This window comes from Jaculus jaculus, chromosome X (assembly GCF_020740685.1).
Source record: "Jaculus jaculus isolate mJacJac1 chromosome X, mJacJac1.mat.Y.cur, whole genome shotgun sequence".
NCBI classification, from domain to species: Eukaryota; Metazoa; Chordata; class Mammalia; order Rodentia; family Dipodidae; genus Jaculus; species Jaculus jaculus.
In genome coordinates this window covers 114,428,530-114,441,944 of record NC_059125.1, presented here as the reverse complement: position 1 = coordinate 114,441,944, position 13,415 = coordinate 114,428,530, and the positions used below count along the sequence as shown (strand labels likewise).

The 13,415-nt window shown below is 41.5% G+C and overlaps 1 pseudogene; it reads right to left on the bottom strand.

Moving 5' to 3' along the window:
- Positions 1-3,324: 3,324 nt before the first annotated feature.
- On the bottom strand, positions 3,325-4,966 carry LOC101616912 (annotated as a pseudogene).
- Between the last annotated feature and the right edge of the window lie 8,449 nt (positions 4,967-13,415).

Sequence of the window (13,415 nt, the reverse complement as noted above, 5' to 3'; positions counted from 1 at the left end):
ACACTGTCAATCAGGTCACTGACGTATCATTCAGTGTAGTAGTACTAAGTAATATCCAAGTAGCCTGAAAGAGGTTATGCTGTGCTCAAACAGACATTTTGAAAGCTAAGCAAATAAATAGAAATATACTGACAAAGAAGGTACATGAGAAAGGAGGTTTCCAGCTCAGATCTAACTTGATTTCTAGGTGACCTGCAGCCCAAGCTTGTGGAGTCCTCAGCAAAAATGTGAAAGGGCACTTCATAAAACAACTCATGGAAATAGCATTTCTCTATAAATAGTAACTACAAGAAATCACACTGTTTCCATATATATGTTGTATCTACTCAAGAAGTAACATTTTCAAGATCAAGGTCCTGGGCTGGAGAGATTGTTTAGTGGTTAAGCGCTTGCCTGTGAAGCCCCGGTTCAAAGCTTGACTCCCCAGTACCCACATTAGCCAGATGCACAAGGGGGCGCATGCATCTGGAGTTTATTTTCAGTGGCTGGAGGCCCTGGCGTGTCCATTCTCTCTCCCTCTCTCTATCTGCCTCTTTCTCTCTCTGTCACTCTCAAATAAATATACCAAAAAAAATTTAAAAAAAGGAACAAGGTCCATAAGCCAGCTGTGGTGGCACATGCCTTTAATCCCAGTACTTGGGAGGCAGAGGTAGGAGGATCACCACAAGTTCGAGGCCATCCTGAGGCTACATAGTGAATTCCAGGTCAGCCTGAGCTAGAGTAAGACTCTGCCTCGAAAAGAAAAAAAAAAAAAAAAGATGCTGTTTCTGAATCAAGAAACTGTAGCTAAATGTTGTTTCCATTCTATTGCACTCTGTCCCCAACCCACTCAACTGCCAAAACCTTTCATTAACTTGCCACAAATCTAGTTTGCTGGATACCTTTTCACCTCCAGAAAAATGGAATTCCTTGAAGTTGCTTGGGCTTATCAAATAGAGTGGGTTAAGTAACACAGTTAACACTACTTATTTGTGTGCATGTGTGCAAATGTGTGTGTTATGTATAGGAAGGTCAAAGGTTGAACAGATATCATCAATTACTCCTCACCTCTTTTTGAGACAGGGTCTCTTACTGAACCCAAAGTTCACCAATTCAGCTAGATTAGCTGGCTAGCAAGCCCTAGGGATCCTCCTGTCTGCATCCCCAGTACCACTGCGCTCAGTTTTTTTTTTTTTTAATGTATGCGCTGGGGATCCAAACTCTAGGCCTTCATACTTACACAGCAAGCATTTGACCAACTGAACCATCTCTCCAGTCCCAACGATGTTACACAGTCTTCATTACTGAGCAACATAAGTATCAGAAGGAACAGAGTAGTGCTGCCTCAAATATTTAAGAAAAGATATGCACAATAATGTGAAAATAGTTAAGGCTAAATTTATGTTTTGTTTTATACTCTTAGTCTCAAGTTAAAACCTTTTCCCAGTAAAATCAGGTAGCTACTTCTTTCTCAGAATAAAACTAGAGTACAAATGTCAAGGAGACAAGACTGGTGCAGTAAACATGATAATAAATTCCAAGAATCTCTATGTGAGTTCTTAAACATTTTTTGTTTGTTATAGGTTTTAGAGTTCAGTTTGAAAGAGTCTGTAGAACACTGGCATGAACTTAAGAAGCAGAGGTCAACTTTTGTATAAAATAAAGAAAAATAAAGTAAATACATATTAACTTTAGATACAACTTGTCTAAAGTTGCTAAATGATCTCAATAGACCAGTTCAGGCTTAATCATTGTATTTCTCTTTATTTCAATGCAGGATCTGATTGTCAGGCTTATTTGGAATTCTTTCTTTTTTGTTTTGTTTTTTAGGTAGGGTTTCACTCTAGCCCAGGCTGACCTAGAATTCACTATGTCATTTCAGTGTGGCCTTAAACTCACGGCGATCCTCCTACCTCTGCCTCCTAAGTACTGGGGTTAAAGGTGTGCACCACCATGCCTGGCTTGTTTGGAATTCCAAATTCTTGCTCTTAACAAATTCTTATTTGCATGCCTGGATGATATAAATAATATCCTGTATTTCCATGACACTGACACACATACTATATAGAGTTTGAAGAATCAAACTCTATACAGTATCAAAAGAATCAACTTTTTTTTTTTCTTTTTTGAGGTAGGGTCTCACTCTGGCTCAGGCTGACCTGGAATTCACCATGGAGTCTCAGGGTGGCCTTGAACTCTCGGTGATCCTCCTACCTCTGCCTCCCGAGTGCTGGGATTAAAGGCGTGCGCCACCACGCCCGGCTAGAATCAACTTCTTAAAAGATTAATTTAGGAGCCGGGCATGATGGTGCACGCCTTTAGTCCCAGCACGCAGGAGGCAGAGGCAGGAGGATTGCCATGAGTTCGAGGCCACCCTGAGATGACATAGAGAATTCCAGGTCAGCCTGGGCTACAGTGAGACTCTACCTCAAAAAGCCCCCCCCCAAAAAAAAAAGATTAAGTTAGGAAGACCATCTTAGTGAAAGGGTCACATTATAGAGATTTCTAAGACTAAGACTGAGTCTCACAGGCAGTTGATATGGAGCTTGATAAGAAGTGATGACAACAAAGAACTATCTCACATGTAGCTTTATGAATGGTCACAGTATGGTGACCGTCATAGTCTTGATGAAGAGAAGTTACTGTGACATTTTCTATAGTGATATTACAGGTGAAAAGTCTTTTCCTATGTTGGTTCCCATAGCAGACCTATAACAGCTATCCATCCCATTTTGAAGCAAAATGGATTTGGTAAAAATTTTCATGAATTCATGCTGACATATAGCTTCATGGTTGAGTCTGGTGTCTTGCAAAGCTTGATAATATGAACTCATAGTGAGTTGACCATCTTGACAAAGAGACTGCACCAGATCCATCAATTTTTTGAAGATCTGTGAAGATGAAGCCTGAAGGAAGCACTGATGACTTAAAAATGAAAGGTTTACCACTGCTCTTAATAAACAGACACAAAAGTAGATTACTCCCAAGTCCAAAATCCATAGTCCTCAGTTTACCAACAAAATTTTCCTGAGAACAAATTTACTCTTTTCCTTTAATCACAAAAGGATTCACATTCCTAAGTGTCCTCCCCTGTACTTATTTTGGACCAGAAATAATGGAAGAACCTCTGTCCAACACTGCTTACACTAATGTTTCTACTTAGCCAATAAAGCGTATGTCTTCTTATACATATTTCATTCCAAAAGTCTAGAATTCCAATGTTAGCTATGTCATTCCAGATATACATTAATTTTTGAGGTAACATCTTACTTCTAGATCCTGTCTGTGTGGGGCAGAACAAGTGAAATAGGATCTTGGATGGTTATTCCACTAAACACCAACAGGTTAATTCTTGTGCCCATAGCATTTGGGAGAGTTCCCCCTTTTCCTGTATTTATAGGGGTGGTTTTGGGATTTGTACCAATCCCATTTGGAGTACCCTTTATTGTGATAATGTGCTTTCTGGTCTATATGACTATAAAGTATTGATGCAGGTTATAATATTTACTATAGTCCTTATATTCATTTTTCTGAACACTGTTTTCTTCTGCATTCACATCATGTCCAAAAAGAGAAGTACCACCAAAGGGCAAGTGTAAGATCTTCTCCTGGGCTCTCTTAGTGAGTGATGTAAGTCGGAGCCAGGCCTGTCTTCTATAGTCTACTGCCATGGCCATAACTCTAACTACAGAGTCCATTATGTCTCTAGTCGTACAAAGCTGCCAAAGTCCTGCATCCATGCCATCGGATATCACACACCTTGCTTTCCCACTGTAGAACTCAGGGTCTTGCGCCAGATCCTCCATGTCCTCCCAGAGTTTATGCTAATACTGAGATGATAGGCCATGTAGCTAGCAGCGTGGGCTGCAATGGAGGCAGCATGGTAGAACCTGCAACCCATGACCTCCATTTCTTTTGAGGTAGAATCTAAAGGAGACAGTGCTTTTCCTCTTTTGCTGTGTTCTAGTGCTTCTACAATGGGTCCCTCAGCTGGTGGGTTTGGGTAGAAAGGAGAGGTGTCCTTGGCCACAGGATATACCCTATGTCCCATGAAGGAAGAAGGATGACAATCTGCTTGGTCTTTAAAAACTTCAGTGGTGGCAATTCTCAAAAGAGGATGTAATGGAGGAACCAAGCGCTTTTTAGAGGTCACATAATCAGGGTTTCCCTCACATGCTTCAATTTCAGACTGTAATGTCACCCTCTTTGTTCCATTCTCTTCAAAAGTCCTGTGAAGCCGGGTGTGGTGGCGCACACCTTTAATCCCAGCACTCTGGAGGCAGAGGTAGGAGGATCGCCGTGAGTTTGAGTCCACCCTGAGACTACATAGTGAATTCCAAGTCAGCCTGGGGTAGAGTGAGACCCTACTTAGAAAAAAAAATGTCCTGTGAAGCTCAACTGGGTGAGGTCAGCTGTTTGCACTTTGTCGTCAGCTAATGGAGATCTGCCAACAGGCTCTTCATCGACTGTGGATAAACTGTCTTCTTTGGAGGTGAACATATCCCAAGAAACTGAGGACTTTTCACTCAACCTAGAATGATGGAATCTAAAGCAGCTCTTGGACTGCAGATCACATATCACTCAGGACATCTCAGCCACTTGTGTCTGGAGGTAGAGGATGGCATCTTGTCCATGCAATGGGCTCTCAACAGAGGAAGGCTGAGAAACTATTCTCTGTGGACTGTTGGCACAAGCCCCAGAGGAGGAGCTGCTGTCTCCACTGGGAAGAGGAGCACTGTGGCTGCAATACAGTTCTGGGTGATGATCTAGAGGATGGCACCTTAGATTCAGGCATCCTATCACTATGAGATGTACTGGGCTCTTCATCATCACTGCTCTCCAGATCAATATATTCCAGAACAGGTCTCAGTGGTCCTTCACTAACAAACTGAATGTCGTCTTCATTCTCAACCGCGGTTTACTCAGATGTCTCAAGTCCATCTGGTGGGACAAATTCTATTTTCTCCACCCCTGGGTCTTCTTCCATGGCTCTAAATGCCCCACACCACCGCTCCAGCTGCTGGCCTAGGTTGCCACCATTGCTGCAGTTCCTGTGGCTGTGGCCGTGACCTTATTTTTTATTTATTTTTTAATAAGAGTGACCTTATTTTTTATTTATTTTTTAATAAGAGTATGCAAGAAGGACTTGCTGGCTTTTCTTTTTTAAATTTTATTTATTAATTTTATTTATTTCCAAGCAGAGAGAGAGAGAGAGAGATAGAAGAGAGACAGATACAGAGAGAATGGGCATGCCAGGGCCTAGCCACTGCAAACGGACTCCAGATGCTTGTGCCCCTTGTAAAAATATTTCATTTATTTACTTATTTAAGAGATAGTAAGAAAGCCGGGCGTGGCGGTGCATGCCTTTAATCCCAGTACTCGGGAGGCAGAGGTAGGAGGATTGCCGTGAGTTCTAGGCCAACCTGAGACTCCATAGTGAATTCCAGGTCAGCCTAGGCTAGAGTGAGACCCTACCTCGAAAAATCAAAAAGAGAGAGAGAGAGAGAGAGAGAGAGAGAGAGAGAGAGAGAGAGAGAGAGAGAGAGGGAGAGAGAGAGATAGTAAGAAAGAAAGAAGGAGAAAGAGAGAGAGAGAATGAGAATGAGCATGCTAGGGCCTCCAGCTACTGCAAGCAAACTCCAGAAGCATGTGTTAACTTGTGCATCTGCCTTTACGTGGGTACCTTAACCACTGAACAATCTCTCTAGCCCCCTTTATTTATTTATGAGGCAGAGTCACTGAACCTCAACTCTCCAGTTAGGCTAGACTAGCTGGCCAGCAAGCCTGTGGGATCCCCCTGTCTTGGATTGTGCTGCAGTGCCTGGCTTTTATGTGGGTGCTGGAGATCCAAGCTTAATTCCTCATGTTTGCAGGGCAAATACTTTACTGACTTGAACCATCTCTCTGGCCCCCAAAGCTACTAGTTTTTATGTGTTGATTTTGTATTCTACTACTTTGTTGCAAGTGTTTATCAGATCTAAGGATTTTGTGGTGGAGACTTGTATGTTTTAAGTGTATCATTTATAAATAGGAATAATTTGACTTCTTCCAAAGGAGCAATCGTTAATCCAACTTTGTTGGTCCTGGGGAACATAATTGTTATATAATTGTGAGAGGCTACAATATCTACACTAGTTGATTTTAAAAATCTGTTTGCAGATGACTGGGCTTCTGCGTGAGAATGAAAATACTTAGTAGCAGAGGCCAGTAAGTTGAAAAGGAGACATAAAGGGTGGAGAAAGGAAGGGAGGAGGATACTTAATAGGTTGATATTGTATATATGTAATTACAATGATTGTAATGGGGAGGTAATATGATGGAGAATGGAATTTCAAACGGGAAAGTGTGGGGGTGGGGAGGGAGGGAATTACCATGGGATATATTTTATAATCATGAAAAATGTTAATAAAAATTAAAAAAAAAAAAAAGAAAACTAGAAAAAAAAAGGAAAAAAAAATCTGTTTGCAGGCTGAAGAGATGGCTTAGCGGTTAAGTGCTTGCCTGTGAAGCCTAAGGACCCCAGTTTGAGGCTTGATTCCCCAGGACCCATGGTAGCCAGATGCACAAGGGGGCGCATGCGTCTGGAGTTCGTTTGCAGTGGCTGGAAGCCCTGGCATGCCTATTCTCTCTCTCTCTCTGTCTGTCGCTCTTAAATAAAGAAATAAATACCTGTTTGCTAGTGTGTGTTTGTGTGTATGGTTGTGCCAGGGTCTCTTGCTGCTGCAATTGAATGCCTTTCTGGCTTTATGTGGGTAGCTGGGGAATTGAACCTAGCCAGCAGGCTTTGCAGAGAACCACCTTTAACCACTAAGCCTTCTCTTGAGGCTCACTTTGGTGGATTTTAACAGTAATGCAGCTGGTTATAGAAACTGTTCTTTTTGTACAGTGCCAGAGAATAGGGCATATCCTGTGAAAGCCATAGTCACTTTTGTGCTTCTGGTAAAAGAAGAATCAGCTAAAGAAAATTTGTATACAAGTGTACCCCCTCAGTGTTAAGTGTGCTAGGCACTATAAAGAATTTTGGAGGGTTTTGCTTTATTTTATTTTATTTTATTTTTTTATGGTACTAGGGATGGGACCCAGGATTCTTTAGATAAAAGGCACACCTTTGGGCTGGAGAGATGGCGTAGCGGTTAAGCGCTTGCCTGTGAAGCCTAAGGACCCTGGTTCGAGGCTCGGTTCCCCAGGTCCCACGTTAGCCAGATGCACAAGGGGGCGCACGCGTCTGGAGTTCGTCTGCAGTGGCTGGAAGCCCTGGCGCGCCTGTTCTCAACCTCTCTCTCTCTCTCTCTCTCTCTCTCTCTCTCTCTCTCTCTGTCTCTTTTTCTCTCTGTCACTCTCAAATAAATAATTAATGAACAAAAAAATTTTTTTTTAAATGTTAACATTGAGCTGGGCGTGGTGGCACACATCTTTAATTCAGCAATGGGGAGGCAGAAGTAGGAGTCCACCCTGAGACTACATAGTGAGTTCCAGGTCAGCCTGGGCTAGAATGAAATTCAACCTTGAAAAAATAAGAAGTTAACATTTAGAAAAGTTAGGGAAAAGATATATGGAAATAGTATTTTAAATATGTATTTTATTTTAAAACTTATACATGAAACAAAAAGTGTGCATGTTAGTGGATCTTATGCAAGGTTATCCAACATGTATATATTATATAATATTTAAATAAGATTCATCATAACTTTTCAAACATTTACCTTTTTTTTTTTTTTTTTGGTTTGTCGAGGTAAGGTCTCTCTGTAGCCCAGGCTGACCTGGAATTAACTCTGTCATCTCAGGGTGACCTTGAACTCATGGCAATCCTCCTACCTCTGCCTCCCGAGTGCTGGGATTAAAGGTGTGCACCACCAGGCCTGGTCTACATTTACCATTTATTTACAGTGAAAACTTTCAAAATTCTTTCTTCAGGCTTTGTGAATCATACAGCATATTATTATTATTATTCATAGTTACCTTACTGAGCAATAGCACACCAGACCTTCTTGTTTCTACCTAGCTGAAACTTGGTGCCCATTCATTAGTCTTTGCTCCCACATTCTCCCTGGCCTCTGATAACCACCAATTTGCTGAACTTATATGAAATTAAGAGTTTTAGGTTCCAAATGTGAATGAGATCATGTAGTACTGTGCCTGGCTTATTTCATTTATAATAATCTCCAGTTCCATATTATTAAAAATGATAGGATTTGGGCAGCTGAAGAGATAGCTCAGTGGTTAAGGCACTTGCCTACAAAGCTTAACAACCTGGGTTCAATTCCCTAGTACCCATGTAAAGCCAGATAGACAAAATGGTGCATGTATCTGTAGTTTGTTTGCAGTGGCTAGAGGCCCTGGTGAGTTCATTCTTTCTCTCTTCTTGCAAATAAATAAAATATATATATATTTTTTTATTTTGTTTATTTTTATTTATTTATTTGAGAGTGACAGACAGAGAAAGAGGCAGATAGAGACAGAGAGAATGGGCGTTCCAGGGCCTCCAGCCAGTGCAAACGAACTCCGGATGTGTGCACCCCTGGTGCATCTGGCTAACGTGGGTTCTGGGGAATCGAGCCTTGAACCGGGATCCTTAGGCTTCACAGGCAAGCGCTTATCTGCTAAGCCATCTCTCCAGCCCAAATAAAATATTTTTAAATGACAGAATTTCATAATTTTTAAAGCTAAATAACATTCTATTGTGCACATTATTTTTATCTCTTAGTACACACACACACACACACACACACACACTCCAATCATCTAGGCAAGCGATTTAACTGCTGAGCCACCTCTCTATCCCTATGGCTTCCATTTCTTGACTATTGGGAATAAAGCTATAAGGAATATATGAGTGTAGAAGTCTCATAAATACTTAGTTCAGCTGTGTGTTTTGTGCATGCCTTTAATCCCATTACTTGGAAGGGAGGCAGAATTAGGAGGATTGCCATGAGTTCAAGGCCAGCCTGGGCCTATAGAGTGAGTGCCAGGTTAGCCTGGGCTAGAATAAGAGCCTGCCTCAAAAACACAAAAACAAAGACAAAAACAAAAACACCCTGCTGGGCGTGGTGGCACATGCCTTTATTCCTAGCACTCAGGAGGCGGAGGTAGGGGGATCACTACTATGAGGTTTAGGCTGCCCTGAGACTACATAGTGAATTCCAGGTCAGCCTGGGCTACAGCAAGACCCTACTTTGAAAAACAAACAAACAAAAAGCACCACCACCAACAAAAAAAAACCCAACCATACTGAGTTCATTTCTTTGGCTATATATGTACTAGTATGATTACTCGATTATATATATTGGTATATATATATTGGTTTTTCAAGGTAGGGTCTCACTCTAACCTAGGATGACCTGAAATTCACTCTAGTCTCAGGGTGGCCTTGAACTCATGGCCACCTACCTCTGCCTTCTGAGTGCTGGGATTAAATGTGTATGCCACTGTAGCAGACAGCTTCAGGTTCACTGAAATTAACTTCCAGACCAAGCACAGTTATGGAAGAAGGGATTTATAGAAGCTTACAGATCCAGGGAAGTTCCATAATAGCAGAAGAAGCTGGCCTGCTTTCATAGGACCAAGCAGAGAGAGAGAAACACAAGCCAAAAGCCACACAGCACACTTCAGAGCTCCAGTTAGGTACACTTTGCATATCTTTAGATTGAAATCTGAAACCCACCACCACACATTAAGATCCACCCAGTGACACTGCCTCCAGCCAGGTGGCTGCAGATGCAAACTACAAACAAATAAAAAACTTAACATATTGGGGGCCATCTATTCAAACAACCACAGCCACCACACCTGGCTCCTGTATTTTTAATTTAGGGGATCTCCATATTGTTTTCCAAGATGGCAGTAATAATTTACATTCTTATCAGTAGTGTGCAAGAATTTTCTTTCCTCTCCATCTCTGCCACCACTTGTTGCTTTTGTCTTTCTGGTAATAGCCATTCCATTCCATTTATTTATTTATGTACGTGCACACACGTGTGTGTGTGCATGTCCTCTAGGAAATCTTGCCACTGCAAATAAACTTCAGATACATGTGCCACCTTTCGTCCAGTTTTATGTGTATGCTGGGGAATTGAATCTGGGCCAGTAGGCTTTGCAAGTAAGTACCTTTCAACTACTAAACCATTTTTGAGGCAGGGTCTCACTCTAGCTCAAGCTGACCTGGAATTCACTGTGTATTCTCAGGATGGCCTCGAATTCATGGCCATCCTCCTACCTCTGCTTCCTGAAGTGCCAGGATTAAAAGTGTGTGCTACCATGCCCAACTTTATAATATCCATTCCTTTTATGTATGTATTTATTTTATTTTTAAAATTTTATTATATTTATTTACTTTTTTAATATCCATAAAGAGGAGAGGTGATGCCTCATTATGGTTTGGGGTTTCACAACTCTAATGACTAGTGATGTTGAACATTATATTTCATGGTTGTTAGCCAATGTGCATGTCTTTTAGAAACTGTCTATTTAGTTCTTCAAAATTGGGTTATTATTATTATTACATATTATATATTATTTTTTTTTCAAGGTAGAGTCTCACTCTAGCCCAGGTTGACCTGGAATTCCCTAGGTATTCTCAGGGTGGTCTTGAACTCATGGTGACCCTCCTACCTCTGCCTCCTGAGTGCTGGGATTAAAGGTGTGTGCCACCACGCTTGGCTTTATTATTATTATTATTATTATTATTATTATTATTATTATTGTTTCTGAGGTAGGGTCTCACTCTAGGTCAGGTTGACCCTGTAGTCCCAGGCCAGACTTGCACTCACAGCAATCTTCCTACCTCTATCTTCCAAAGTGAATTTAAAAAAAATATTTATTTATTTATTTGAGAGAACAAGGGAGAGAAAGAGAGAGATTGAGAGAGCATGACAGGGCTTCCAGCCTCTGCAAATGAACTCCAGACACATGCACCACCTTGTGCATCTGGCTTTGGTGGGTCCTGGGGAATGAAGCCTGGGTCCTTTGTCTTTGCAGGCAAGCACCTTAACCACTAAGCCATCCCTTCAGCCCAAGGCTGAACTTTCTCTCTCTCTCTCTCTCTCTCTCTCTCTCTCTCTCTCTCTCTCTTTTTGGTTTGTTGAGGTAAGGTCTTGCTCTAGCCCAGGCTGACCTGGAATTCACTATGTGGACTTGAACTCTCGGCAGTCCCCTTAGTTCTGCCTCCCAAGTGCTGGGATTAAAGGCGTGTGCCACCATGCCTGGCTTCTTTTAATTTTTTAAGTCAAGGAAACCTTTATTTTTTATTTTATTTTTGAGACAGAGAGAGGGAGAAGGAGGAGGAGACCCATTTGTTTTCTGTTTCTTTTTTGTTTTTTTGAGGAAGGGTCTTGCAGTAGCCCAATTGACCTGGAATTCACTGTGTAGTCTCAGGGTGGCCTCAAACTCATGGTAATCCTCCTACCTCTGCCTCCTGAGTGCTGGGATTAAAGGCATGTGCCACCATGCCCAGCTGAATATACAGTTTTAATACAGGTAGGGAAACATAATTTTGTAGATACTGTTCAGACTATTGAAAGGAACGTCTGGATGACATCTGAGGAAGCAAGGGTAAATCTGGTTTAGAGAGGTATCATGTAGTTTGGAAGGAGAATTGAGATATGTCAAGGAGGTATCAGAAATAATGCATTGGCTATAAGGAGAAAAGTAGCCATCAAGAATGAGAGGGGCTGGAGAGATGGCTTAGTGGTTGAGGCACTTGCCTGAGAACCGTAAGGACCCATGGTCGACTCTGCAGATCCCATGTTAGCCAGACACACAAAGGTGAGGCAAGTGCAAGGTTGCACATAACCACTAGGTGGCACAAGCATCTGGAGTTCGATTGCAGTGGCTGAAGGCCTGGTGTGCCAATTCTCTGTCTCTGTCTTTCTCTGTTTCACTAAACAAAAGAATGAAAGAGAGAAGTCAGTTGTGGTGACACATACTTGTAATCCCAGTACTCTAGAGGCTGAGGCAGGAAGATTACCAAGTTCAAGTCTAGCTTGGGTTCCATAGTGTGACTCTTGGAAAAGAAAATAATAAAGAAAAAAGTAATAAGAATTTCAGTGTGGCTGTGTTGACACACCCTTGTAATTCCAGCACTCAGAAGGCCAAAGCAGGAAGATTATACATTTGAAGCCAGCCTGGGCTACATAAGTGAGTTTAAGACCAGCTTGGGCTATACATGGAGACCTGTGTCAAGTGACAAGAAAATGAAAGCAAAACAAAATAATGAAAAGAATGAAAATTATTATCATTTCAGATATATATGACTGCTCAGCTATATACAAGTTACTATTAGTACTTCATAAAGCTGTCAGGGGCAATAAATTATAATCAGAGACATAGACCATCTGAATATTTGGTAAAAATTTCACTTTTTTTTGTTTGGTTTTTCGAGGTAGGGTCTCGCTCTAGTCCAGGCTGACCTAGAATTCACTATGGAGTTTCAGGTGGCCTTGAACTCATGGCGATCCTCCTACCTCTGCCTCCTTGGTGCTGGGATTAAAGGCATGTGCTACCACGCCCAGCTAAGTTTCACTATTTTGATAGCAACAATCTGATAAACTCTTAATTTTCTGATAGTTGCAGTTCTCATAATGAGAAACAATACAATACATTGCTAGGTTGGGAGTATTTTACTTACAGTAAATAGAGAAGATCTGGTTAGCAAAGGCTGAGTGATAAAAATCTTAGGGAAAGTGATCATACCATTTTGTTAATAACTGCCGAGAATGGTCACCCAGGCTAGCTAACATACATGTGCCTGTGTGTATGTGCACCTGGGCAAATGTGTGCCTATGTGTAGGTAGACTTTACAAAGAAGATAAGCATGATATCTTGCTCAGACACCAAAAGAGACAGCTCGAGAGGGAGAGGGATCCTAAAAGGAAATTAAGGTCTGTATAATTCAGGGAAAAAAAAGTCCAACTTAAAAATGAGAGATAGCTAGCTGGGCATGGTGGCACACGCCTTTAATCTCAGCACTTGGGAAGCAGAGTTAGGAGGATCTCCATGAGTTTGAGGCCACCCCGAGACTACATAGTGAATTCTAGGTCAGCCTAAGGTAGAATGAGACCCTACCTCAAAACACACACACACACAGAAAGAGAGAGAGAGAGAGAGAGAGAGAGAGAGAGAGAGAGCGAGAAATAATAAACTATAGTGTTCATATAGATTATTTTCTGCTGAGCTGAGATTTTAAAGGTGCATATCAAGATGACTGAAGGAGGGGTGGTCTTCCCAGGACAGAGACCAACCCACCAAAGATTTCTGGGAAGTGAATCATAGAGGCCAAAGTCTAGCATAGGTCCAGGCTTATAAAATCAGAAGGACCACAATAAAGGATTCTAATGGTATATTTAGAAAAAAACATTTAAGGATGCAGATAGAGAATTTAATGTTAGCACTGTGAAAGAAAACAAAAAACAAAACAAAAAAAAAAAAAACAAACAACTGGG